The sequence below is a fragment of the Gymnogyps californianus genome, chromosome 9, assembly GCF_018139145.2.
Source record: "Gymnogyps californianus isolate 813 chromosome 9, ASM1813914v2, whole genome shotgun sequence".
Classification (NCBI taxonomy): Eukaryota; Metazoa; Chordata; class Aves; order Accipitriformes; family Cathartidae; genus Gymnogyps; species Gymnogyps californianus.
The window spans coordinates 24,712,208-24,738,095 of NC_059479.1; the positions used below are offsets into that span (position 1 = coordinate 24,712,208).

General features: G+C 57.4%; 1 protein-coding gene across 1 annotated transcript in view; it reads right to left on the minus strand.

Moving 5' to 3' along the window:
* The window catches only part of MID2 (midline 2), a 113,704-nt gene extending 92,243 nt beyond the window's left edge, over positions 1 to 21,461 (minus strand). Inside the window, exon 1 of the mRNA XM_050901660.1 lies at positions 21,425 to 21,461. The gene's annotated coding sequence lies outside the window, so the exon portion shown is untranslated. The remainder of the gene's footprint in view (positions 1 to 21,424) is intronic.
* Positions 21,462 to 25,888: the final 4,427 nt, after the last annotated feature.

Below are 25,888 nucleotides of genomic sequence, written 5' to 3' on the forward strand. Positions count from 1 at the left end.
CAGCTGGGCCGGGCTGTGACTACAAGAAGCAGCAGTTTAACAAAGCAGTAACATAAAACCAAACATTTTTGCCGTGGAAACGCCTGGGTGGGATTTCTCCCATTGCGTAACGCACGGAGGCACGCAGCGTCCTTCCAGCACACGTGCAGGGTGCCTTTGCTCGGCACAACGGCAGCGAGGAGCGGCTTTAGGTGGGTGCCCGTTGGCTGGCGGGCACCCGTGCTGCTGAAGGTCTGCAGTCTGTGCAGCAGGTGAGATGCGGGCAAAGCACCCACCTGCATCACTGCGACCGGCCCCCCTGCCCCGTGCTGCGGGTGCGCGCACACCCACGGGTGTCACACATCCCCACGTGCTGCTCCACGCCTCCCTGCTTTCACTTCCCAGCTGACAGGCAGGGAGAGAGACACAACTCACGGAGAGGACAAACACAGGAGAGATGCGCAGGGCTGCGGCCCCTGCATCCTCGCCAGGGCCACCGCTCAGAGTGGTGGGAGCCCGCTGGGTGCTACCCAGAGCCCCTGTGCCAGCCCAGCAGCAGGGAATGGCACTTGCACCCCATCCCTCCTCCTCCCAAAGGGACAAACCTCATCAGCAGTACTTGGTGTGAACACCCCCAGACTCCACAATCCTCCGACACCATCGGCAGATGCTGCTCTGCCGGGCACGCACACGTACCGGCGCGTCAGTCGAGACCGAGCGCCTCCCGCTCGTGGGATAAACACGACCCCCAATGACAAGTTGTTGCTGACACTGAGGAACAGAACCGGCTGTGTTAATTTGAGCTCTGTGCAAAACCCAAGGGAAAGAGAGAAAAAAAAAAATTAATAAAAAAATAAATCAATGACTGCCAAAGAAAGAAGGGCAGAGCCGGAAGGGAAGGGGGAAGGCAGCAAGCACCGGGGCGAGCAAAGCGATGCTGTGGGTGCTGCGGAGCCAGTGGCAAAGCCAGCCGTCAGCTCCACTGGGACACAGAGTGACTGGTGCTTTTACTTTGAGCCCGGCTTTTTGACGGGCTCTAAAACCCACGTACTGACTCGGAGCAGCACGAGCGTGGCAAGCCCCAGGGGTGCACGGGAGATCCTTAGCAAATTATACTAAGGGTCATTTGGTACAAAGGTTGCCCTACTGCCTCTCACAAATTACTATTTTTACAAGATCAAAGCCAAACATGCTTCATTGCTACCTCGAGCTCAAAGGTTCGTCATGAGCGATGCCTTGGTTTGCCACCAAGGAAAGAAGGGAGGAGAGAGAGAAACAGCAGGAGATGCTGCTCACATCACCCCATCTATACCTGGGAGGGGACATCCCGGTGTACGTCACCTAAGGCCACGGTCAGCCAGCCCAAAACTCCCCTTGATCCCTCTGACCATCTTCAGGCAGCCCAAAATTCCCCCTGCTCCTTCTGCTTGTGGTTTCCCCTTGGCCCCTGGTGCAAGAAAGCCCTTGCTCACACATCCACGCCATGCAAGCCCTCTGCCATGGAGTTCGGATACCAAAAATCAATACGACGCATTGTATCTGTGTTTAAAACCAACAGCTGCAATTTCTTTTAATTTCTTGGGCTTAGCCACAACTACATCTTGAAGCTGGTCCTCCTGCCCCTGCCCACGGCCAGACACATGGCGCAAGGAGTGCCGCAGCTCTTCCCAAGCCCCGCGAGTCATGGGTTTGATTTATTCAGGATGCAATTCTCAGTGCTCTCCAGGCATCAGCGTGTAATTATTGTAGAACTGCGGATGGTTTATCAGGCTAAAAAACCCAGTCCCATCCAGCGTTCAGCTTCGCTGCCGTTTGGTGGTGACAGGTCAATGTGCCTGGTGCACGGCGAGCATCAGCCTTTGCCAAGCTGGTCACAGCAGCACCCACTTTCCTAAATGGTTACAGAGAATTTAAAACCCAGTAACATACATCTGCAGGTCACATTTTCCCCTCCAGCACACCTTCCCAATCTCTGCCAGCCCCCACATTTACCAACGTTTGCTAAGTCCACCTGAAATTCCTCCTGGTCTCCCCCAGCACCAAAACCCAGCAGGGCTTTGGCAGCCTTTCAGAGCCCCACACTGCAAACCACCTCCCCTCTCTGGACCTGCTTAGGCAAATGCTAACTCTTCAGGTTGATATTTTCCACACCAAGTGTGATTTTTTTTTTTTCTTCTTCCCCCCCCGCTTTTTTTTTTTCTTGCCCCCCCGAAAAACTTCAGCCCAAATTGCTCAGCCACTTCCAAGAATGAGGCTTAAAAAAAGCTATGTTGCTCCACCCGTACATTAAAAAAAGAAAAAAAAAATGTGGCAACCCTTTCTTTAATTGGCTCCACGACAGCAGGATATAAAATCTGGGCAGCAGTTGTCTGTGTGCTTTTTGTTGTCCTCGGGAGAATTAGCTCGAAATTGGATCGCTGTTCAGGGAAAAATAAAAAACCCATCCAGCAGCCACGTCCCATCCCCGAAGAGCCCAGGCTGCCCAGCGCAGCCCCCGCTCCGGCTGAGCGGGACCCCCCCGCAGCCGCAGGGACCCGCTCCCCGCTTTGACGGGGGAGAGGGGCTCCCCCCGGCCCTGCCGACGACACCGGGCTCCTGCAAACATCACCCTTCCCAATGAACTGCCCTGAATTTGCCCTTGGGACTGGTCTGTCCCAAGAGAAACGGGGGTCCTACAAGGAAAAACAGCCCCTGACCATGTAATTAGCAACAGCTTCCTTCCTAATGAAGATACTCGAGGGAGAGAGAGAGGGGAGGCAATCAGGCTCATCCAGCCAATTTAGACCCAGCGTTACCTAATTTTTCTGTGCTTGACTTGCAGCCTTGATACGCTGGTGCGTGTGGAGCTGCTATGCATATTTAACACGAAATTTCAAGCTTAAAGCCCCAGATGGTGAAGAGCATCCTTCGGCCAGGCCGTTGCTGCAGCACGTGCCACTTCGCTTGCTTTTTCCTCCCAGTAAATCTGAAGACATCGAACAGAATTTGGCCTTTCCTCCCACAGCTCCTGCCTTAACAGTTTCCTTAATAACTCAGCGAATTTGTCTGAGGCTTTCTGAAAATCCAAATAATTCATCTCCCAACTGCTCTCCTCAATCACCTTATCGCAATACTGAAAAAAAGAAGAAAAAAAAACCCCTGGATTTCCTGTTTAAAAGCCATACGTTGTTGTCCTTAATCTATCACACTGAAGCGCAGGCATTTCCACATGAGCTTTAATTATTTTCTCAGCCAATTTGCTTGGTGCTAAAATAAAGCTGGCTGCTCTGTAATTCCCACAGTTGTTCTTGTACCTCTTTAAATTAAGGACAGAGTAGAAGAGGCTGCGCTGCCATGCAGCAGTTGCTTTTAATGAGAGATTACTTTTTGCTGGCAGTTCAGCCGCTTCACTGTTAAATTCCTTCAGAAGAGCTGGCTGGAGCCCACCGGTCGCTGGTGATTTGTTGCTCTTTAATTTCTCCGTTTGCACAGCACCTTATTCCCCTGGGGAATTTCATCTTCATCGCTGCCTGCGTTGACTTGACTGATGAGATGAAACTGTTTGCTTCATCACAACATCCTCTTTCTCCTGAACTTCTCCCGCCAGGCTCCAGTGACGGAGCGGAGCTCCCAGGGCTGGGAAGGGCTCCCGCCACGTGCTCCGTGCCCCCGCACGGCTGGTGGGGTGCCCCTTAAACACCTCTGCCCTTGCACAACTAGTTTTGGTTGGGTTCCCCCCCGCCCCCATCCTAGAAAGGGGATTATTCCCAACGTGTAAACTCTGCACAAGCCTTGGTAGCCGACACGCAGGCACTGCCCCAAGCCAGGGTGCTCCAGCCCCCCCGGACAGCATCACTGGTCCAGCACATCCCACCGGCCGCAGCTCCCATCCCCGCTGCAGCAGCCCCCGGGCTGCCCCTTGAGCTGCTCTGTTTTGGGGTGCTGCATTTTCCACCCCCCACTTCTCTCTCTTTTCTTCCTGATAACACCTCTCTGTTTGTCAAGCAGCTCCACGAGCCCCCACCACCCCCTAGGGATTTCTGTAGTTCCTAAACACACAAGGCCTTCGCCCTGGCAGGCTCTCCCCAATACTCCCCCAAATACGCTGCCCCCAGCTCAGCACCTTCCACGCCCAGCACGCCCTGCCATCCTTCCCCTCCTGCCAGCACCAGAGCTGAACGTTTCCCATCGTTTTAAATGGCTAATAATACTTTTACAGCTGTGCAGGAATCAATTGATTAGGCTATTTGTTCTGGCGATGCAATGAAACCTTCCCATCTGCAGCCGCCTCTGATTCGCCCGGTGTGAAATGAAGAGCCACACTCCCGCGGGCCGGAAAGTATGATGCAGGAAGGGCTCATGACAATTGGGGTTTTTTTGGCCTAACGTTAAACCATCAGCTGCTAATGTTGTATTTGTCTAGCCCGACAGGATTGCAGTGCAGGACGAAGCACAAAGGTTGTGTTGTTGTTAAGTCGGTCGTGACTGCACAAGAATACAAGCCATCACCAAGCTGTGTTCCTCATTCCCCGGTATCAGGTGCCAGCCTTGCAGCACATTGTTCGGATTTTGTGGAGATCTTGAAAGCACCCCAAACCCACCAGCATCCACGACAGCCCTCCGCAGATGGAGCTGAATGCTTCACCATGCAGAGCCCAGCACCGCTCACATTTCGGATGAGCTCACCAGGGAGCAGAAGCAGCTCCGAGGGGCTTGTCTTAGGGTACCCGCACAGGGCACGGATGCTCTGGCCAAAGCCCATGAGGTCTCCACCAGGGAGAGACCTTATTCACCTCTAAGACATCAGAGAGGCAAGCACCAACCAAAGCTCGTCTGTTTTTTCTCCAGTTACATCCTGGTCAAAGGGAAGATTCTACCTCTTTCCTACAAACGGTGCCCGGCTCAGCGGCATGCACGAGGCGCTGCGCTCTGCCCTGCTCCGTGAGGCGACAGCTCCCTGAGCGCTCCCACGGGACCTCAGCCCAGCGTGTGCCCACCAAAGGCACCCGGGGGATCCACTGTTTGGAGTTTATGACATGCAAGGCAGATCGGGGAGAGATTTCCTGCAATTTGCTCACCAGCTCTTGCAGCGGTGCACGCGAGAATCACACCATACGGATTCCTCAGCAGCTGGAGCGGTTGAAAGAAACCCCACGCAGCAACGGTGCACTTCACGCTCCGGGAGCCTTAAGGGGCCATTCACACAGACATGGCGTGGAAACCTTCCCCTGCCACCTCCTTCGGTGGCCTGGGGGTTGACAGGACACAAAAAGGTGCAGGGCATCTCTCCGCTCCCCTCCGATTCGGCAGGTCCCCGGAGCGCAGCACAGTTGCTTTTGATTCCTATCGAACACCACAGCTCCCCAGGGCCCTCTGCGCTCCAGCAATTAGTAAAACCAGGGACTGCAGCAGCCAGGCTCACCCTCCTGCAGGCAACAGCCCATCGCAGACCTCCTCTCCACGCACCGTGCCGTGTCCGTCCGTCCGTCCCAGCCTCCCCAGCCACGCGTTTCTGCCTGGCACTGCCAAAACCCAGCGGCCCCTGCCCCTCTGCCAGCAGCTGCCACCACAGCCCTGCAGCCGGGGGTCACAGCGATACTGGGCAGCCCCAGCCCGCGGTGCCGGAGCCCGGGACATCTGCAGGCGTGTGGGTCGGAAGGCTGCAGTGGCAGCGGGAGCAGCCCCACCTTCCCAAGACCGGCGCAGATGCGAGCAAGCCACTTCCAGCCCGGTCACTGAGGAAAGCAGCTGGGGACTTGGCACGCCACCAAACCGGCACGTCCACCGCTCCCGCGGCCCTGGCGCCGGCAGCCCTGCCATCCCTCTGCAAATCCCCCTTCCCCTGCCCACCAAACCCCTCCTCGGCCCCAGGTCTCGCCACCTCCCTCCCTCCTTCACCTCTCCTGCAGTTATTTGCTCTCCTGCCACCCTGGTCTAACGGCTTCTCCTCCGCTGCTCAGCACGGTCAGCCGCTGCTGTAAGGCAGGCGAGCGAAACACAGCACTCGTGTCAGCACCAGCAGCTCCCGAAAAAAGACCTGCGCCCGGCTGGCTCCTGCCAGACCACACATCGCAGCAGCTTTTTGATCCAAAGCCTTTCTCCAAGAGCACCCCGCGGCTCTGCATCCTTCCCCTCTTCCTCAGCCACTGCCTGCAATGCAGCTCCAGCCCAGCAACGTCCCTGCAAGCAGCCAGAGGCCCCTGACCCTGCAAGGACGAGGGGAGGGCATGGCATGGCTGCAAATGCAGTGCAGCAGCAGCTGGTGCTTTATAATAACCTTTTGGGCTCAAGAGCAAGTCATGGGTTTTATCCCCCAGATGGATGCTGCACAGAGGGGCATCCAGCCCTGCAAAGAGGCATCCAGCCCTGCGAAGAGCTGCTGCAGGCAAAGACCTGACGGACATAGCACCACATCAGGCACCGCCAGGGCCCTACAGAGCAAGCAGAGCCCCCCACACCACCGCCCAGCACCCCACTTTCTACCTGCACCAACCGTGAAAGCTCGGCTCCTTCACTAAACCAGAAGCAAGGCGAGGCAGCGCAGGCGGCTGCGCGTAAATCCCCCACTGACCTTGGAGCAGCAGGGTGGCCGAGGAGAAGCGTATTTCGAGGGTGAACCTCTCAGTCTTTCCGGAGGCTGGAAAAGCAGCAGCCTGCTCCAGTGTTTGCAGCCCCGGTGCCGTACTGGAGGATGAGCATCCTTCAGGGACTGCACCCTCTGAGCCACACCAGGGTTATCCCCGCTCCAGTGTTTCCTACTGGGCCACCCAATCTCAACGCAGGACACCGGTGCTGCTCACCCACGGGGGAGCAGGGTTTAAAGAGGTGCTGAGAAACGAAGCAAGGCAGTGAAGGCGAGGTTGGGCTCACAGCAAAGTCCAATGCAGGAAAGAGCCAGGAGAAGAGACAGACCCAAACCTGGGAAGGTACCGGTGCTGCCGCAATGCGAGCGTGGCACAGCAAGGAGCCGGCCCGTCACCGGTGCTCCCCAGGGACCCTCGTGCTGTGCAAACATCAAGGCTGCTACTGAAGAGACATTTATTGGGGGACAGAATGAAGACAGATCCTCAACCAAAGGAGGGGTTCCTCCTGTACAGTACGGCCCCATCCCAGCGAAGGCGCAGAGCCCGATTGTGCCAGCCCGGTGCTTGGCATCCCCCCGCCACGCTCCCTGACCCACGCTGCAGAGCGGCACCAGGCAGCCCCGCAGGGGAAGGGAGAAAACTGGAACAGGGCCATGCAAGCAAGGCACGGCTCCGAAATGGCCGGGAGGTGCTGGCCGGACCAAGGTTTCCATCAACCTCTCAGCCTGCTAAGGCCTACGGTGTGTCCCCAGACGGCAGCTCAGACAGTGCTCTGAAGAGCACGCGTGCTGCGGCGCTGCGTCAGCCCCGCGAGCCCACGAAAAAGCAAGCTGCAGACGACGTCGCTTCAGTCCCATTTTGTTGCTCGGCGCTGGCAGCAGGAAAACGGCTATTCCAACCTCCCTGCAGAGATCCCAACCTCACGCGCTGCTAACTGGAGGTTGTGCAAGTCAGCCCAGAGCCAGCCGCTGCCCCAGCGCCTCGCCGGGCTGCCCCAGCCAAGCGCCCGCTCCAGCCTCCAAACCCCAAAACCACTAAATGCGACGGCAGCACTTGCAACGGATGCCACGGAGTCGGGAAATTCAAAGGCTATTGTACTGCTTTGTGCAAGTTTAAATATATCTGCACAGGCTCCTTGGGGTTGCATTCCTGGTGAAGCGGGTAAGATAAACAAGGCTTCCTGCAGGAACTGAAGACAATGGGGGAGTAATTAGTGTTAATCCCCAATGCAGAAACAATGCAGGTAGCAGATATTTTGGACTTTCACACCCTCCCCCCCCGCCACATTCAGGAAGAGGCGCCCAGACTGGCGTAACTTGGCCCACGGGCCTCGGCTAAAAGACACAAACTATTTAAAAGGAGGGAAGCAACACGCCACTGGAGCCGAGGGATCGGCCCGCAGCTTCGCTGTTTCAGGCTTCCCCTTGCAAAAGGAGGCTGGCGCACAAGGCATGCATTTTGGAGACACGTTCTTCCCAGCATAAGCAGCTCCAGGCACCGCCTGGGCTCACGCCCGGGGGCTGTGGGCACCCACACGCCCAGGGTCCCAGCGCAGGTTTGGGGACGGAGTTTGCACCCGTGCCCCAGCCTGGGCTGGAATGCTTTGCTTCCAGCATGGCACAGCCAGCGATGCCGTACCGGACCAGCCACAGGCAAACTCAGAGGAAAGCTCCCACATTGCTGCAGGGCTCCTGCAGGAAGGGTGCAACCCAGTTGCAGACCCCACTCCTCCCTCCGCAGCCGGGCCAGAGGGTGTCGGGGATCCTCTGCTGCTACAGTTACCACCTCTTCATTTCAGAGAGGGACAAATCAAAGCTTGTTTTCAAATCACGGCAATTTTTTTAAACCGTTTTCCTACAGCGGACCCTTGGGAGTGCTCTGTGAGCCACATTCCCCAGGCCTCCTCCCAGCGCTCCCAGTGCAGAATGACAGAGGGACGTCAGCGCTCCCTGGACGTTTTGCCAGCGCATTAAACAGGTCACTTGAAGCCTTTCAAGATGAAATGTGTTCCTGCGCTCCGAGGTGACTCACAACCATTAGCATCCCTTTGGAGAGGGCCCTGCATCCCTCAATCTCTTCTGCACGTAAGCACTTCTACCCTTCATCTCAAAGAAAAAAAAAGCACCAATTCAACTGGCTCAGCTTTCCCCCAGCCGTATTCCACCTAACACTGAGATTATTTTGCAATTGTATTTGCACTGCTTCGCTGCCACGCTTGGAGCCCTCAGCCCGGGGCTCACAGCAAGGTGCCCAGGGAGCCCAGCAGCCAGCCCCTGCCCAAGCACCCTGCTACTGCATCTACCGGAGGCGCAGCAGCGGGCACTGCATGCACCCTGCCGTGGCGGCACAGATCCGCTGGCAGGTTTGTAGCTCCTGCATCCCCCAAACCACTGAACACTGGAAAGCAAGCGGTGCTGGCTTTGTTAGGAGCTGGATATTTTCAGCTTGTTGCTGCTATCGCCACTGTGTGATGCCCACCCACCTGCAAGTGCGAAGCTCTGCGTTCTGCAACTCCGACTCGGCTGGGTTTTATCACCCAGCCCACAGCACTGGCTTGGAAAGATTTGCACCCTGCATCCAGGCAAGATCCAGCCCAGGCAGCAGGGACGGCTCAGCGTTACAGGACAGGGGGGTGCACGGGCACGGTACGACCAGCTCAGGCAGCAGCAACGTGCTTCCAGCCACTTACACAAACCCCTCGGTGCTGCCCAAAACACCCTGGGCATTTATCAATGCAGGGGAGCTCGTGCTCTACAGCAAGAGCAAGGGCGCTCCAGCATGCAGAGAGGACTGGTATGGCCGAGCCACTGCCTGCCCCCATGTCCCACCCTCTGCTCTGGATGCCACCGAACACCCACAGTGGTGGTCCCTCATGCTTTGTGGCACATCACAGGATGCTCTACCAGCAATGCAACACTCAGCATCCTCCAGGAGCAGCCCTGCCACCGAGGAGAAGTTTTCTGATCAAAGCCAGGCTATCAGCAGGACACCAGTAAGGCTACGCTGCTGCAGGACACCATCCGCTGCATCCCACGGCTGTGCCAGGATGAGGATTAAACACCGAGCAAGCAAGGCAGGTCCTGAGCGCACACAGCCAGGTTAGAAACAAGCAGCTCACCAAGTCATCTAACAGATCAGATTGTGGCGAAAGACCAGGGCACAACCCCTGAACCCGCCGTTCCGAAGCCCAGCGCAGGCTGCATCCCAGAGCACACTGAGTAATTACACAATCCCAACCTATTTCCTGGAGGATTATGACTGCACCGGTTGCCTCCATCGTCCCCGGCACAGCAGCCCATGCTCCCCAGCCAGCATGGCTCCGCCACGCTGCATCACCCAGAGCCCTCCTCCCTGCTCCAAGGGGCAACCGAGATAATTTTGCCAGCGTGCACAGGCAACAGATCTCCCTGCCATCCCTTTCAGCTCTCCTTAGATGCAATTCATGAGATGAAGCAGGTAACTACAAAGGTAATTTCTTCCTGCCATCCCCGCTCCCTCCCTGCCTGCGGGCTGCCGGAGGGAGGCAGAGGACGGCTTTTAGCGACAAGAGGCACAGCACAGACAATACCTGCTATATAACACTGAAGTGTTCTTTTAGTGATCTGAAAGAAAAAGAAAACGCTCTGTATTTTGCATTTGTAATAATCACAGACCCTGCAAGAGGCTCGCTGGAGACGGGGTTTTACATGCAGAGGCACCTTCGTCTCCGAGAGCATCTGGCTGCCTTGATTCTCCGTGGGAAGCCCGCTGCGTCTCCGCAGACGGACGGCAAAGCTCATGGCTGGTGAAGAATAAATGCACGCAAATCCCGAGGATGCTAAAGGGAGCACAGCACTTTGCAGGTCACACAGGGACTGCACCAGTGGCCAGAGGCTTAAGAAAGTATTGGCAGGAGTGAAAGAGTTTAAAAAACAAACAAACAAATATATATATAAATCAATTCAGCCTGGCATGCCCAGAGTGTGGTCTTTCTCAGCGAAGGGCTGGAGCCTTGAGCAGCTTTTCAGGCAGTGGGGAGGAGCCCGAGCCCCCTCTCCTGCCCACTGTCATCCCCACACGCAGCGAGGACATCAGGGCCAGTGTGGGAGCTGGATCCTCTCCCGTGGCAGCCCCGGCCTGGCAGAGGCCATCACCACCCTGCGCTTTGAGGAGACACCAGATCGGTGACGCACATCACCCTGCCACTAACGGCCACCCGCAGACCAGCCCGAATCACCTCCCGACAAGGAGGGCGATAACGCTGCTTGACGATTATTCATGAAATGAAGCGCTGCTAAAGGACTTCAGGAATCAGGTAAAAGGGATGAAAAAAGGCTGAAATATTTCATGCCAGATAAATGCAAATGTGTGACACATGGAGACAGGGGGCCAGGAAGGCAACACCAGCCAGTGCCCAGAAAAGCATCCTCTGATGACAACCAGGAGCTGGGCTCCCTCCTTTCAGAGCATAACAAAGTCAAAGACCAGCACAATATTCTTCTCGGAAATGAAGTTTCGCACTATACGCAGATTCTTGCGGCCGGCACACCGGCAGCCCAAACGCTGTGAGTCCGGGCAGGTGCCTCGGATACCAAAAGCAGAAGCCGCAGCATCCCTGTGCTTCGCTCGGGTGGCACCAGTGCCCAGGAGTAAGCCAGCAAGGGCGTGCAAGAAGATTTAGCAACCTCCTCCTTAGCAGCAGAGCTTGGCACCCCAGCTTTGCACTCCGTGCTCCCCATGTGAACACGCAGGGACTTGCTGCCACCCTGCAGACCCCGTGCCCGGCGAGCTCTGCCCACGCACGCAGCCTCCCAGGTGCTTGCTTCAGCGTGCAGCGGGTCAGGGCGAGAGGCGAGCACAGCAGAGCTCAGGAGTCATGCCCAGGCTGGGGACGGGAGAGGGGGAACAGCAGAGCGGGAAGCATACATAGGGCACGGTGCAGGATGCGGCCCTGGCACGGCACGAGCAATCGGGAGGCCCTCCGTGTCAGGAGGGCAGCAGGGGCTTGGAAGGAGAAAGGATGGGGAAACCCAGCCCGGGAGCCACCAGCAACAGGGAGAGCAACTGCAACAGGCTTGAAAAGAGATAAGGGAGAGCAAGGACATGGCGGTGGGGAAATGGGAGCGGAGGTGCCAGGAGAGGAGGGAAGAGACACAAGAAGAGCGGAAATAATCCTATTCTGCGAGCAATGAACAGGAGAGAGCATCTCTAGCAGGGCATAAGGAAGAAATCTCCTGGTCCGACCACGAAACGGCTGCAGAGCATTTATCCAAGGCAGCTGTGGGTGCCAGGGAGGGAGGGAGGGAGAGCAGCGGAGGGCAGGGAGATGGGATAGGGCAGTACGGAACTGGGGCGGTGAGGCAGATGCTTCAGGCAGTGGAGGGAAGGACCACGATTTCGAGGAAGAACAGGGAAGCCAGGAAGCATCAAGTTGGGATTCAGGGGCTGAGAAGAAAAATGCCAGAGAGGATAAAGAAGAGGAGCCTGTCTCTGGGAGAGGCCAGCCCTCACCGATGAAGAAACAGGAGATTTCCCAGGAGGAAAGCAAGCTTGAGAGGCAAAGCACAGAAAAGCAGGGGCTCAGGAGAACTCAGGCATGGTCGTGGGGCCAGCAGAGATCCCAGAGGACATCTCCCACCCACCAGCCACGGAGCAGAAGGAACGCACCAAGCAAGGTGATGATTATGGCCAGGATTGCTCATCATAGAAAAGGCCCCGAGTCATGCAGCTCGGCACCTACCACCCTCCTGCAAGACAAAGCCCAGCCTGTTCCTCCTTCCTACAGGCACACAAACATCTCCAGCACCAGGGAGCAAGAGATGGAGCCACCCACAGCCAGGGAAAACCTCCAAGCAAAAAAAAAAAAAACATAAAAAAATCAGAGCACATTTCTGGGAGGGGAAAAAAGCAACGCAGGCCGACAGAGGCATCGGCGGAGGGAGCCGAGGCCAGGTCCCAGCATGCCACAAATATACCGTGATGCAAAGCGCAAGCCAGAAGAAATCAGGGCGAATTTGCTAAACAAATGCAATTGAGTTTGGCTCATTCTCCAGCACTGTGCTGCAGCTCAGGATCTTGCAAGCAGAGTTTCAGAGCCGGTCGGAATCCTTGCTCTGTGCTCCAACCCCTGTACAAACTGTTCAGCTCTGGGGGAGCCGCTTACAGCAACAAGACGACAACACAAGCACAAAAGCAAAGCAATCAACAGAGAAGACCTTGGCAACACAAGCGCTGCCTAAACGAGCCTGCCATGTTTACAGACAGGGTTCAGGAGACAGCCGATGTGCGTGCAGGCTGCTCCAGAGGAACTCCAGCGGCTCCCGAGTGCCAGCTTTAAGAACACATTGGATGCTTTAAGATAAACAAAATGTCTTTACATGGCCTGAGCCAATATATTCCTGCAACAACTCAGAGTTTCTGGATTTCTTCTGCACGGGGTGCATCCCACCCCTGCGCCTGGAGCATCCCACCATCCAAAACAGACAGGAGGAACTGGGAAAAGGCAGCGCAGCTCTTCTGCCCCACTTCGGGTGCAACCCACGGGCGACCCTCGGCAGGGCCGGGCAGCCGTGCTGGGCTTTGCACGAGCCGCAGCTCCAACGCTGGCAGGTCCTGTGCCCCAGGGACACCCGCGCCGCCGTCCCTGCGGGCACATTGGTGCTGAGCTGGGGCTGTCCTGGGGGGGGGGGGGGGGGGGGGGGGCACCACATCGTCGCAGCCAGCAGAAGGCTTGTTCCCAGGTGGCAGAAACCCTTGGGTGACCTCGAGACCTGCAGTTTCAAGGCCAAAAGGCCCCTCGAACAGCCTGATCACACACATAACAGAGGCATTTTGCCCCCAGCTCAGGTTTGCCTTGGCACTTCCCCCATTGCCCGGATGCCTTTGGACCCCGGCGGAGCACATTTCTGGAGCATCAAACACCTCTCTTCTTCCAGCAATTCGTCATGCACACCATTGAAAATCCATGCCTTGCTTCTCATCTGAATTCCCCAGCTATTCTGGGGGAGCTGAGCAGGCAGCAGAGCTAGACTGACCATGCAGAACGACTCGTCTAGACGCCACCGCTGCCCTTACGGGCACTGGGCTAAAAGATTAAAATCATTCCTAAATGCAGGATGCTTTCCTTGCTCAGCTCACCTGTAACTGCCTGGAAGAGGTTTTTCTCTCCTCTGGCCTAGGAGGCAGGCTGCAAAGCAGGAACGTCTGATGTCTGCCCAGCGCTGACACCCAGCACGTCACCCATAGGACCACCCACACCCCCCAGGGCCCCTTCCCTCAGCAGCATCCCAGCCCTGAAGGGGTTTATTATTTCCTTCCATCTCTTCCCTCCCCAGCCATAAACCCGACGGTTTGGGTGACCTCTGGACCTGAGGCATCATCTCACCTTCCTCTCTGTATTTCAACAACCGTTCTTCCGACTACATTGCTAACGAACAGCCCCACGCTCGCACGTGCTGGGCTCGCGGGGACAGCTCGTCCCCTCCTTCCTCACCCCGGAGGAGGGGGCTCCCAGCAGTGCTGTCCCTAAAATGGAGGGTAACTGACTATCCCTCCTTTGCTGGGAGCACACCCGCCGGTGCCTCGCTCCCCCTCTGATGCACATCCCCTCCAGACTGCAGCCCCCAACATTAAATTCCCTTTTAATAGCATGGCAGCAGGCCCTTCCCTTCGCGTCTGGGCTCCTCGTGGTCCAAGCAAATCACTCCAAGCAGAGACATCACACAGAATAACCACACAGACTAACAGGCTCACACAGGTCTCCCGCCACTAAAGCCTATGAGATGACAGCACACGGCCATCAGCTCTCCCAAACTTCTCTGTTGCAAGGCGAGCTGAATCCACTGCATCCCTCCTCCCCGGGACCACGGGGCACCGCGCTCTGCCACCGGGCCCACCACGCTCCCAGGGACTCTCGGGAGAGAAACCGGGTAAGTCACAGAAATGCTGAGGTCCGCAGGGACCTCTGGGGATGGAGACCAACCCCTGCTCCCGCAGGGTCACCTGGAGCAGGCTGCCCAGGACCATGGCCGATTGGGTTTTTAATACCTCCGTGGATGGAGACTCCACAGCCTCTCCCGGGCAGCCTGTGCCAGCGTTTGACCGATCCCACAGTGGGGAAAAAAAAAAAAAAAAAAAAAGGGCGTTTTCTTGCATGAGATTTCAGCTGAATGCAAGAAGTAAGAAGAGGTGCAGACACCCCATCCAAAGCCAGAGTACCAGGGCAGTGATCACCCAGCGGGTACTGGCTCAAGGGCAGGTCCGACCAGGATAAATCCCCTTGTGCAGGACTTCTGAAGCCTGGATCCGCATCTGCTTCCTTGCACGGCAGCAGGTCCAGCTCCGGGCTTTGGAGCACTTACGGGAGGGACGGAAGCTCCTCTGCCTGTCCTGTCCCCCCTGCATGGGGACTGCAGACCCCTGCCACCCTTGCTTGCCCCATTCCCTCTCTCCCAAAGCATCTGCTTACAGCCACCGCTGGGGAGAAGCTGCTGAGCAAGACAGGCGGACAGTGGGTCCCACGCACACGCCGGAGCCCTGGGCACCCTGGCTGGGCAAAGCAAAGCCCCAGGGTGGGTGCAGCATCCCAGGCAGCACGACCGCAAGCACAGCAGCCACCAGTGCCACCATCACACAGCATCATGGTGGGGCTTCACGGGGGTGCTCAGCATCAGCACCCGACAGCGGGCGCCGGGGGCGGCAGCCTGAGCCAGCGCAGCATCCAGCAAAAAGCCCAGCCTGCTCCTTAACCAAGCGTTAAGCCAGGTCACTCTGCAGCTCAAAGAAGCCCCTCCAAATTCCTCCCTCCCTCCCCGGACATCCAGCCGGGGCAGCGAACCCGAGCAGCTGCTCACAGCCTCGCGCCAGGATGCTCAAATGCCAGTGCTGCACGGCCGCCCCAGCCCACCCCCTGCTTCGGGTACGCGAGCATAATTAGATGGCCTTACCCTGCCTAATTTTAATCAGCCCAGTTACACAACCAGATTCAGTGGGGTTCTTCTGATGATTGTCCGTGAAACACATTTAACTCGCTCCGTGCCTCTTTGAAAAAGCAAAAAGCTAATTTATTCGACGTCATCTCTGACTTGCTGCCGAAGGATGCTGCACAGCTGCATTTCAGAGGGCTCTGCATGTACGCATCTCCTCTTTACTCCCATATAGATCTTCAGCCAGCTTACACTTATTACGCTGTGCTTGAATCCTACTTCAGACCTCTGCCTGCTGTCTGAAGTTAATTTTTTTCCCCTTCGGTCAACCAACTCAAAATTGGGTTTGCGTATTAAAATGAAATTTAATTTCTAGGCCATTACCCCAATGTGGTCTAGCTCCTGTGTCTGCAAAATGAGGAATAAACAAACAGACCTAGCAATTCATTTCCCTCTCAGACACAAATTCCAGTTATAAACAATAGTAATAATACTCTGCAGAGGCACAGAGCCCCTTCCACTTAGGGATCCCAAGCCACGCCACAGAAAGGAGGCAAAGCCTTGGGACTCCTGACGTATGCCAAGTCACTCATGTGCAGAGCTGGCACACGGACCTGCTAAATGTTTTCTTGCGTGGCCTGCAAAAAGTATCTCTTGGATTTGCCCTCAGTTTCTCACTGACATAGCAGGTTTCCTATTATTTCTCAAGTTGGCTTTTCACAAGCTACTGGGTTTTCCTTTTCCCTCTCAGGTAGAGAGTCCAGATAGTGAGACATATAAAACACACAGTTTTGAGACCTGAGAGCTTGCAGCATCCAACTCTGCAACATCCGTAAAAAAAAAAACCCAACCCCCCAAAAAACAACCAAAATACCCCCACACAACAACCCCCTTTCTATTTAGTCTCTCTACTCTTAAATTTTGAGAACAAAAAATCCGGCATCACTTCTAATCTGCACAGGTAAGAGCAAGTGTCCCCCCTGATCATCCACAGGGCACCCTGGCTGACAACTGCATTCGAACCAGATCCCATCTGCACCCTCTTCCTTTCCAAGCGCGGAAATCCCGCGGGAAATGCCCAGAAGGAAGGAAAACCAGCTGCCACCACCCAGCCGGGGAAGAGCAGGCGTCCGCGTATCAGGCCAGGTTGCTTGCAGCAGGCTACCGAGCACGCTCCTCTGCTTGGACGCATCCCAGCCGGCACAGTTTTAAATAATAAACACGGTTTTCGTCGGGAAACACCCTCCGAATCCCGCAAGCCATTTCCACTTCAGTTTAAAAGACTCCTCCGGTTCAGCACAGCCCAAAACGTGCCTGGACTGTCCCAGGGCAGCCCTGGCCGAGGCAGGGAGCAGCCTTGGAGCTGCGGACCATGCCAGGCTTTTCCCATGCACCTGGGTGATGGGGGGGGAAGCGATGGCACCTGCAGTGGTGCAGCATCCCCTGCCTGGTCCTGGGCTCTGGCAGCGGCCGCTGGCGTGGCACTGGGGGACACTGGGACAGCCCATGTCCCCTACAAACACCCCTGCGCAGAAGGAGGGGACATCACGGGGGGAGGGAAAGGGGGACATTGCCAGGGGTGGGGGGGGACACGAGAGGGACGACAGCTTGAGCCTGGCTGCGAGGAGGACTCCAAAGGCAAGAGAGGAGCAGGGGAAAGGGGCGGCAGAGGGATGTCCCCTGCCCTTCCGACGCCCGGAGGCATGTCAGGTTTGTCTGCTCGGGGAGGAAGCCAAGCCCAGCCGGTGACGTGGGGACAAGCGAGCTGCACGAAGGCAGACCGGCACCACGGAGCTGAAAGAGGGCACGGAGAGAAGACAAAAAAAAAAAAAAAAAAAAAGAGGTCCAAACTCACACGCAGGCATGCCTGACCCCCCACCCCGAGACCCTGCGCCAGGTCCGGGCGCACCCCAGCCCCGCGGGGCAGGCTGTTACCCAGCACAGAGCAAAGGGGCGCAGCACGGCCAGGCTGTGCGGGGCAAAGAGCTTCAACCCAACGGGCGAGGGGCAGCTGGGCACGCCAAGCTTTTCGTCACCGAGCCCTGTCCCCACTCCTCTCCCTGCTGTGCTGGTGGGCATTGCTGGGGGGGGGTGGGGGGGGCTGCCTTCCTCCCCCCAGCAGCAAGTCAGGAGCCCCAGCTGAGCCAGGGCAAGGATGTCCCTGTCCTAGCCGCTGCCTCCCGGACGCAGGACCCGCTTGGACCCAGGGCATGGCACTGCCCGCAGCGGGCAGGGCCGAGGGCAGCCCACGCGCAGGGACAGAGCGGAGGCAGCGAGCGGAGGCAATGACGGAGCCTGGTGCTGCCAGCGAACACAATAAGCTATTTCCTGAGAAAGGCCAGCGTGTCCAGAGGCACAAAAGCAGCTATTCTGCCGCCGGCCGTGCTCCCCAGCCTGCTCGGGGCCGGGGTGAGGAACAGGGGGGGAGGGCAGATGCCGAAGCCACCAAGAGCTGCACATCTCACCGATGCTGGCTGGGCCCCGCCGCCTCCACCCCGCAAAGCCCCCGCGTCACCTCCAAGGACGACGCAAGCGAGCCGCGGGCTCGGGGCTCAGCACCGTCCCCCTCTCCGCACCCAGCGGGCGAGAGGCAGGTCCCGGGCCGCCAGCAAAAAGAGCTAACGCGACGTTTTCTAGCGGCTGCACATAAGAAAACAGGAAGGCGGCACAGGATCCGAGGGGCGAGACGCTCCCTCCCCAGCGCCGCTCGGGCTGCCAGAGCCTCGCCGGCAGCCGCGGTCAGGGCCGCGCCGCCCTCGCACGGCACAAGGCAGCTTTCAGCGGCGCACAGATGCCCCATTCTCCTCGCCGGTGACCTCCCTGCCCTGGCATTTTCGGGACCCCGGGCTCTGCACCGGCAAGCGATCGCGCTGGAAGAGGCAGCCGAGGGAGGCCAGTCATCGGCTTCCCCGCCGCGTCCTCTCGTTAATCAGAGAGGCTGACGGAGTTGCTCATTCGCAAAAGATGACGGTAAAGCCAGGCGCTCATTAAGCTGCAACATGCACTCGTTTTCCAGGGGAAGAACATCAAAAACAAGCAAAAGCAGCAGCATAGGTTCAAGCCCTGGCAAGGAGACCAGACCCTGACCCAAACACCCCCCCCCCCCAAGGCTGTTTGTCCCTCCTGAGGAGGATGCATCCTCTGCAGCCACAAACCCTCCTGAAATACTCTGCTAGCTCGCCCCGAAGAGGGGAGCACCAGCCTGAGAGAGATTTCAAGCGAGTGAAGATGGGTATGTTATCGGAAGCAGTTAACTCCCTCCAGAGGTACAAAATAATCACACCGCTTACTAGCTTCATTTAAAGAACCAGCTGTGCAGCCTGCAGAGAAAGTTCTGGTTCCAGCGTCTCCAATGGGACGTCCGAGAGCCACAGTCTCTCCAGCGACCGGCCTCCGAGATGTGACGACTCCCAGAAGTCAGGAGCTGCCCCGAGAGATAACAGGCTCAAGCCCCCCCACCCTCTACTTCAGACAGTCCAGTGGCCCCAACCACTGCCTGCACAGAAACCCACTCAGAGCCATAGTCCGGGGGAGCCAGGATGAAAAACCCAAGTGCAGGTTTGGAAACATGCCTCCCCATCCCCTAGAGGAGATGATCGAGAGACAAGACAATCCTGATTTTAAAAATAGGTCATTTATCAATCTCACATGGTCTCAAGGATGATCCCACCCTGCTTACAAACACGTATATATATGCAACGATGTACAAACTGCTAGCACATCACCCCCCCAAGCTGTGCCTGTGCCAACGAGGCCACTGGAGCGCAGCCCGCCTGCAAGCACACTCTTCAAGGGAGGGAATTTATCACCCACTGCAGCTTAATTTCTTTTTCTACGGCAACGTTTACAAAACAGGCAGCGCAACTCTCGGGACCCCGGCTGTACGCACACACTACTTTCACCCGATGCCGCAAAAGGCTCCGCAGGGCACGGACCTGTCTCTAATCGCTTGTGAAGCAGCCGGCACACCCAGGGCTCTGTAGCAATAACATCACCTGCCTGAATCGATGCAACTGCTTCTGCCGCTGACATTCATTCTTCCTCCTCCTGTTTCTACCCCACTCGCTGTCTTTTCCCAGGAGCGTCCTCAAGGAATACCCTCTTGGGTGCAAGAGCATTCCAACACCGCTGCCCGGGGCAGGCAAACCACCACAACCAGCCTCCCTTCCTCCCGTTTAGTGGCTAATTTTATTAACCCTTTGTTAGGGGCAAGAGCCAAGCGAGGACTTCCGAGCGTGCTCCTACCAGGTGAAACGCAGCAGCGACAACCACAGCGCAGAGCCCACGGCACCTGCAGAAGCCGGAGGGCTCTGCCGGCAGCCTGCCACCCAGCCCTCTGCGGGCAGCTCCGCCACGGCCCCCCTCCGGCACACACCGAGTGCCGCTGCGCACCACCGCCTCGCCGGAGCAGGGGGAGATAAGGAAGGGCAGGCACCACTGATCTTATTATAAGGGTCACGGAGCAGCTCAAGCCCCCAATCAACCCCATGCACGCAGCGTGATGGGTTGACGGCGCTTCCCGGCTTTGCCGGACGCTGCCCGGTGGTGACCCGGCCACTGAGCCGATGCTGCCCAGGAGCCAGCAATGCCCCAGCACGACATGCAGTGCTCCGGCAAGCGCCGGCTGCCAGCTTCAGTCTGGCTGCAGCAGCTCCTCAAGCAGAGCCGGTCTCCTTGAAGCCGCCTTCCAACAACAAAGGCTCAGTCGAGGTTTCAGGGCTCGCTCGAGAGTGCGAGGAGGCCTGGGCGAAAGCCAGGCAGGGCAGGCAGAGCCGGAGCCATTAACACCCCGGCGTGTCAAGACTTGAGGAAATTATGGAGCAACAAGAGCCATTTGCCCTCTCCAGAAACTCCACAACCCGTTCAGCAGAACGGCCCTTTGCTGCCCGAGCTACGTTACAACCATCTTTAGCTGTGCACATTAGAGGAATAAAATATGCGGTTGATATGTTTTTGGAGGCAAGACACATAAATAAAGCGTGAGGACGAGGAAATTCAGCTCTCGCGTGTCACTCAGGCGCATTTTCTAACAGCTCAACAGATTCTCAGTGCGAGAAAAACACGCTCCGCTTCAAGACTAGCAATAATATCTCTAAGGACACAGGCAATAAAATGCCAGAGCAATATCCCAAGAAATACTGCCCAGCCTCTCAGTGCGACGGAGGGGTTCGCAGCAGTAGATACATTACACATGCCCATTTCTTCCCTCTTGCTCTGCACGAAGCCTGCATGATTCCTGAAGACGCCCGTCTCGGGAGAACCCGTTACCTTTTAACTTCCATTTAACTAAACTTTATCGCGACTAAAGCCATGCCACACTGCAAGGAAGGAAAACGGGAGCAGTCGGAAGGCAGCGGCTCCGCACCGAGCTCCCTGCCGACAGCAGCGGGAGCCTGGAACCAAAACACGCAGGGATTTAAGACGTAGCCACCGGGCTCAGAGGCAGAAAGGATGCGACACGCTGTACCTGGGGACATCGGGGCGGGGGGGGGGGAGCTGCTGGGTCATTAAACCGGCTGGCGGGGAGAGCCGATATGGCGCGGGAAGGCAAGCCAGTCCCCTCTCCCGCCGGCCAGCCGGGTACATACATCGCTGCTTCCCAGCGGGACGGTTCCCAGCCAAGAGAAAGGGCCGGGAAGGACGCGGGGTGCCTCGCTGCCCCCCGCGGAAAGGGAGGGGGGGGTGGGGAAGCGGAGAAAGGGGCTGCCCCCCCACCCCCGGTCTCCCCACCGAGCGGCGGAAGATGCCGGGGCGGGTTCGCAAACCCACTTTGCAGCCGGGAAACCGGAACGGGGGTGGAGGGGAGCCGCCACCGGGCACCGGCTCCCGGGAAAGGGAAAGGCAGGAGCCCCCCCCACCCCCGCCGCCACTTGCTGTAAACCCCCGGGAAGGGCCGCGCCGGGGCCCCCCGCTCCGCTCAGTACCCCCCCCCCCCCCGGTGCCCGGGACCCGCCCCGCTCCCCCGGGGCCGCTACCTACCAGCGGGCTGCGGCAGCCTCCCCGCCGCTGCCCGGTCATCTTGGAGGCGCGGCGGCGGCAGCGGCGGCGGCGGCGCGGGGGAGACGGCGGCGGCGGAGCGCGGGGCGGGGGGGGGCGGTGCCGCGCTCGCTCCCTCCCCCCCGCCGCCCCGCCCCGCCCCGCCCCGTCGCAGGTGAGGGCCGCCGCCGCGATCCGCCGCGATCCTCCCCCCCCCCCCGCGCCTTTCCGCCGGGACAGGCCCATCAATATGGTGATAGGCGCTTAATGTATATAAATATACATAGGACAGGCCGAGGGAGCCGCCGCCGCGGGGCTGGACAGGCCCGGCCCAGCGTGGAGGGCGCCCACGCAGGCACCCGCCGCGTCTCGCCCCGCGTGGGGGGGGAAGAGCCGGCGGTCACGCACCCGCCTGCGCCGGGGCCCACGGGGCGTCGTCGGCCTCGTGTGCTCTTGTGTCACGGGGGGCAGCGTGCTCCCCCCCCCCGGGCTGGCGGCGAGGCCGCGCTCCCCGGCAGCGAGTCGTTCGGCGCGTTTGGTTTTCTCTTCGGCAGATAAGGGCTGAAAAATGGGTGAGGTGAGGGGGTTTGCCCTTCCCGCTCGGCGAAGTGGGGGGACGTCCTGGTGTTCTCCGCACAGGGCTGTCGGGTGAGGTTCCCGTGTTATGTGTAAAGTGCACGTATACGTATATATGTATCCACGGCAATAACATCAAAGGGAAGCCAGGGAGGGGGAACCCAGAAGTGTAATTTATTCCTCGGTAACATGGATACGTGCTGTACAGGTTATTTATATTTGAAGGCTGCCCTGAGTGTTACATGAGCCGTCTCTTTAAAATAAACATGAGGAAAAATACATCCAGGCTCCTGGTGCTCCTTCAGGTGAGATAGGGAGGGATTTTTGCAGATGCTGGAGGAGGGTTTTGCTGTGCAGGGACCTGCAGCCGTTTCATTTTCTGCCCTTAACACGCTGCGATACCATCGTCACTGCACGCACGCACACACAAACGTGCTGTATTTTCACAGTCAGACACTGAGCACATGGTAGCTGTCACGCTGTGACTTTCCACTGGAACAAGACAGCTGTACTCTACTGAGCAGTGGAGGTCAACACCACAACCACGGCCAGCCTTGTTCTCACCTAGTTCACCACGCGGAGGAATTACAAATCCTTTTTCCTAGGAGGATCTGACAGCGCGATAGTTAATATGTGCCACTTATTCTGCATTAAATCCTATCTCCGCTTTTCTGGCAGCAAAAACACAGCCTGCACGGCTGCGGCCAAGTCACGTAATTCATCGCTGTCCTGGGACCGGTCCTTGTCGTTTGCATCTGTGCAGACCGAGTGAGAAGAGAACAAAACAGCCAGATCAGAGCCTGATACGGCCCGATCCTCCTTCGGTTAGACAGGCAGGAAATTAAAGCCACTTTTCTGGAGTCGGTGCTGCTAGCAGGCCGCAGCAGGTAGCCAGGGGCGGATTCAGGCTGCTCAGCGCACCCGGTGCTGCTGGCTGGGGTGAAGCAGCGAGGGTGAACAGCACAGATGTGCGGCCCCGAGACAAGGCACATCAGGCTGCGGGAGAGGCGAGGCCACTAACAACTAGCAGATGGCTGGAGATCCCAGCAAAGCACCATCACCAAGGACGCCGTGGGAGCAGCCCGGCTGCACGGGGCTCTGCGCAGTGACCGAGGCTGCCAGGGAGCAGCTACGGTAGGAGGCTGGCAGCTCGGCTCGGACCGGAGCTCAGAGACTCTCAGGCTTCCTCCCACAGCACGCCGGGGAGAAATAAAGCCCAGACGGCAGGCGTCGTGCAGCAGTGCCCAGCTATGTAGCGTCACGCTGTCACACCAGCTCCCAGCTCTGGTGACAGCCTCACTGCAGAGGGTGAGCAAGCTGGCCAGGCTGGGGAGCACAGGGGGCTGGAATAGCTGCTGGGGTGACGCAGTGGAGATCAGCGTCAGCGCCTTCCTCTGCCCTCCAGGAATCGGCTGCTGCTGGTGCTCACGCTCGCAAGCCGAGGAGCAGTGACGGGTGCGCGCGGCTGTGGCTCCATCTGTAGAACAGATCCAATGCTGGGGCCCAAGCGGGCTGGGACCCACCAGACCGCAGCTCAGTGACAGAAGTACATTTGTTTTTTAAGTCCCCCAAACAGTTTTCCTAAGAGATCACCAGCAGACGACAGCCCCGCTCACAGCCTGACGAGCGCTGAGATTAGTTGGGCCTCTGCATTAAAAGCTGGAGGTGTCAGAGGTGACCTTGGGCAAATATTTACAATTACAGTGGTGGTGTGTGTGTGCATGTGTTCAAAACACAGAAGGGATCAGGTTCAAATGGCACTTTAATTGAGCAAGCAGGGCAGCAGGAGGGTAGAGCTCTTTATGCTAATGTGCTAACCTCTCCAGAGTGAGTCACATTCATTAGGGGTGGGGAGATCAGCTCCATCTGCCCACGAAGTCATTTTGGAGTGGCAAGTGCTCAACAGCCCTTCCAGGAGGACCTGTGCGCTTTGAATAGGCACTGTCTTGATTTTGGTAACATGCAGCTGTGAGCACGTTGCTGGGACTCCGGGAACTATGATTATCCTGCCCAAGGCTGGTATGCGTTAGCATCCGCATTTTGCAAATGCGGAATGGAGACGCTCGAGCTGTACCGCGTGCCTGGGATGCCTATTGAATAAATAACACAAGGTTATAAAGCAGGATTCCCCCTTGAAAATTTGTTCTTACAGTGGAAAGCAGAGAGAGGAAAAAAACCCTTTTAACTTCTGAATCCCTCTTCCCGCTGCTTCTGAAGAGCAGGCAGGCAGCTGCAGAGACGAGCAGGGATGGATGAATTCCCCTAGAAGAATCTCTTCTCGTTTTCTGTTTATATTTTGATGACTTCATTCTTCTAGCTTTCATTAGCACCTCCTTTATCTCCAGTTCTTCCCCAAAGGCATTCAGTTCTTCCTCCTTGCTGCTGCACAGGGAGCAGCGGCTCCCAGTTCACGGATGGGAAGTGGATGCTTTGCACCACCTCATGTTGAGGCCTGGAATTTCAGAGCCTGATCCGAACTCCAGCTCTCTCCCATGATGAGAGAGCCAGAGGCCTCACCTGCCCTAAAACAAGCTCTTCTGGCTTAGCGTCCCCTTGCCCAACACCTCTTCGTCCCGCAAGGAGTCAGTCACCGTGTCGTGCACTTCGTTAAGGCTTCGGTGTTCAACATCCCTCTGCAGCAGCAGCAGCAGGGCTGAGCTGCCCCCACGGGGCTTGAGGGCCGATTTCCAAAGAGGAAAAACTGTTCTCTCAAGTGCCTGGCGCATCTCTTCTCTGCACACAAACCAGTCCTGAGTGCCTTCTCAATCCAGCCCAGCTCTTTAAGGAGGGTCAAAGGACGGGATCTTGCACCACCTTGTTTGTGAACAATCCCATCCTTCTGCCTCCCCTGGGACCCGCAGAAGGTGAATTCTCACCTGGGTAAGGAGTCAGGGCTTGATAGGCGAGGACTATCTAGCCAGGTTTCAGGCCATCTTCTGAACATCTCCATATTTCAGCTGCTTGTTTGCATTCCCCTTATGCCGGAGTTCAGCCATCCCAGTTAGTTGCAGGTAAAGCGGTTTTGCTCAAGGCAAGCGTAAGCATTAGCAAATCCAACCCTTGCCGATGAGGAACCCTCTCTAGGGAGAGCCCTTCTCTCTCTCCTCCTGAGGAAGAAGAGGCCTCCAGGAGGAAGGTGAGGCACTGCAGGGGAGAGCCCAGACCATTCCCACAGCAAGAGAGCAGGAGCAGTCCCCAATTTTGCTTCTGTACTGCTGGGGAGCAGCAGTGGGATGGGACGAGGCGCTGAGATAAGACACCCATTACCTGGGAGCTTGCACAGGAGAGGCAAGACATGAAACTGGGAGCTGGAGGGAAGCAGGAGACTCCCCGCAACACCTGCAAGAGCTGCTCCTTGTTTTTGAAGCTCCTGGGCAGGGGGGGTGAGGGGTGTCTCCAAACCCTCCCCTTACGATGACAAGTCCCAGTCCTCCCCCATTCCCAGACTGGGCTGGGCTGGTGCATTGCACAATGTGCCCCAGCCAAGTCTCCCCTGCCTTGCCAGGGTCATGACGCGGAGCCAAAATGCTACCCTCCCTGTGCTTGCAGAGAGACCTGAAGCAACACATCCCTGGGGAAAAGACTTCAGCTGGATTTTAAAGGCACAGGGGTGGACCCCCACATATCCCCGGCGAGTCACTCCAGCAGCCGGAACCCTCGCCACCAAAATAAAGCCCGAGTTCTCTGGTCTGTATTTCTTGTTTCATCAAGCCTTCACTAACCCAAAGAGTCCTGCTGTACAATAACTGCTTCCCCCACAGTGACTCCAAGATGAAACTACTCCTCAGTTAGCTAAATAGGTTCAGCTTCACAGACTTTCCACTAAAGCAAGCTTTGCAGGGGAGTGGAGAACAGAGAAAGCAGCACCAGTGCCTGCTGTTTTCCCTTCCA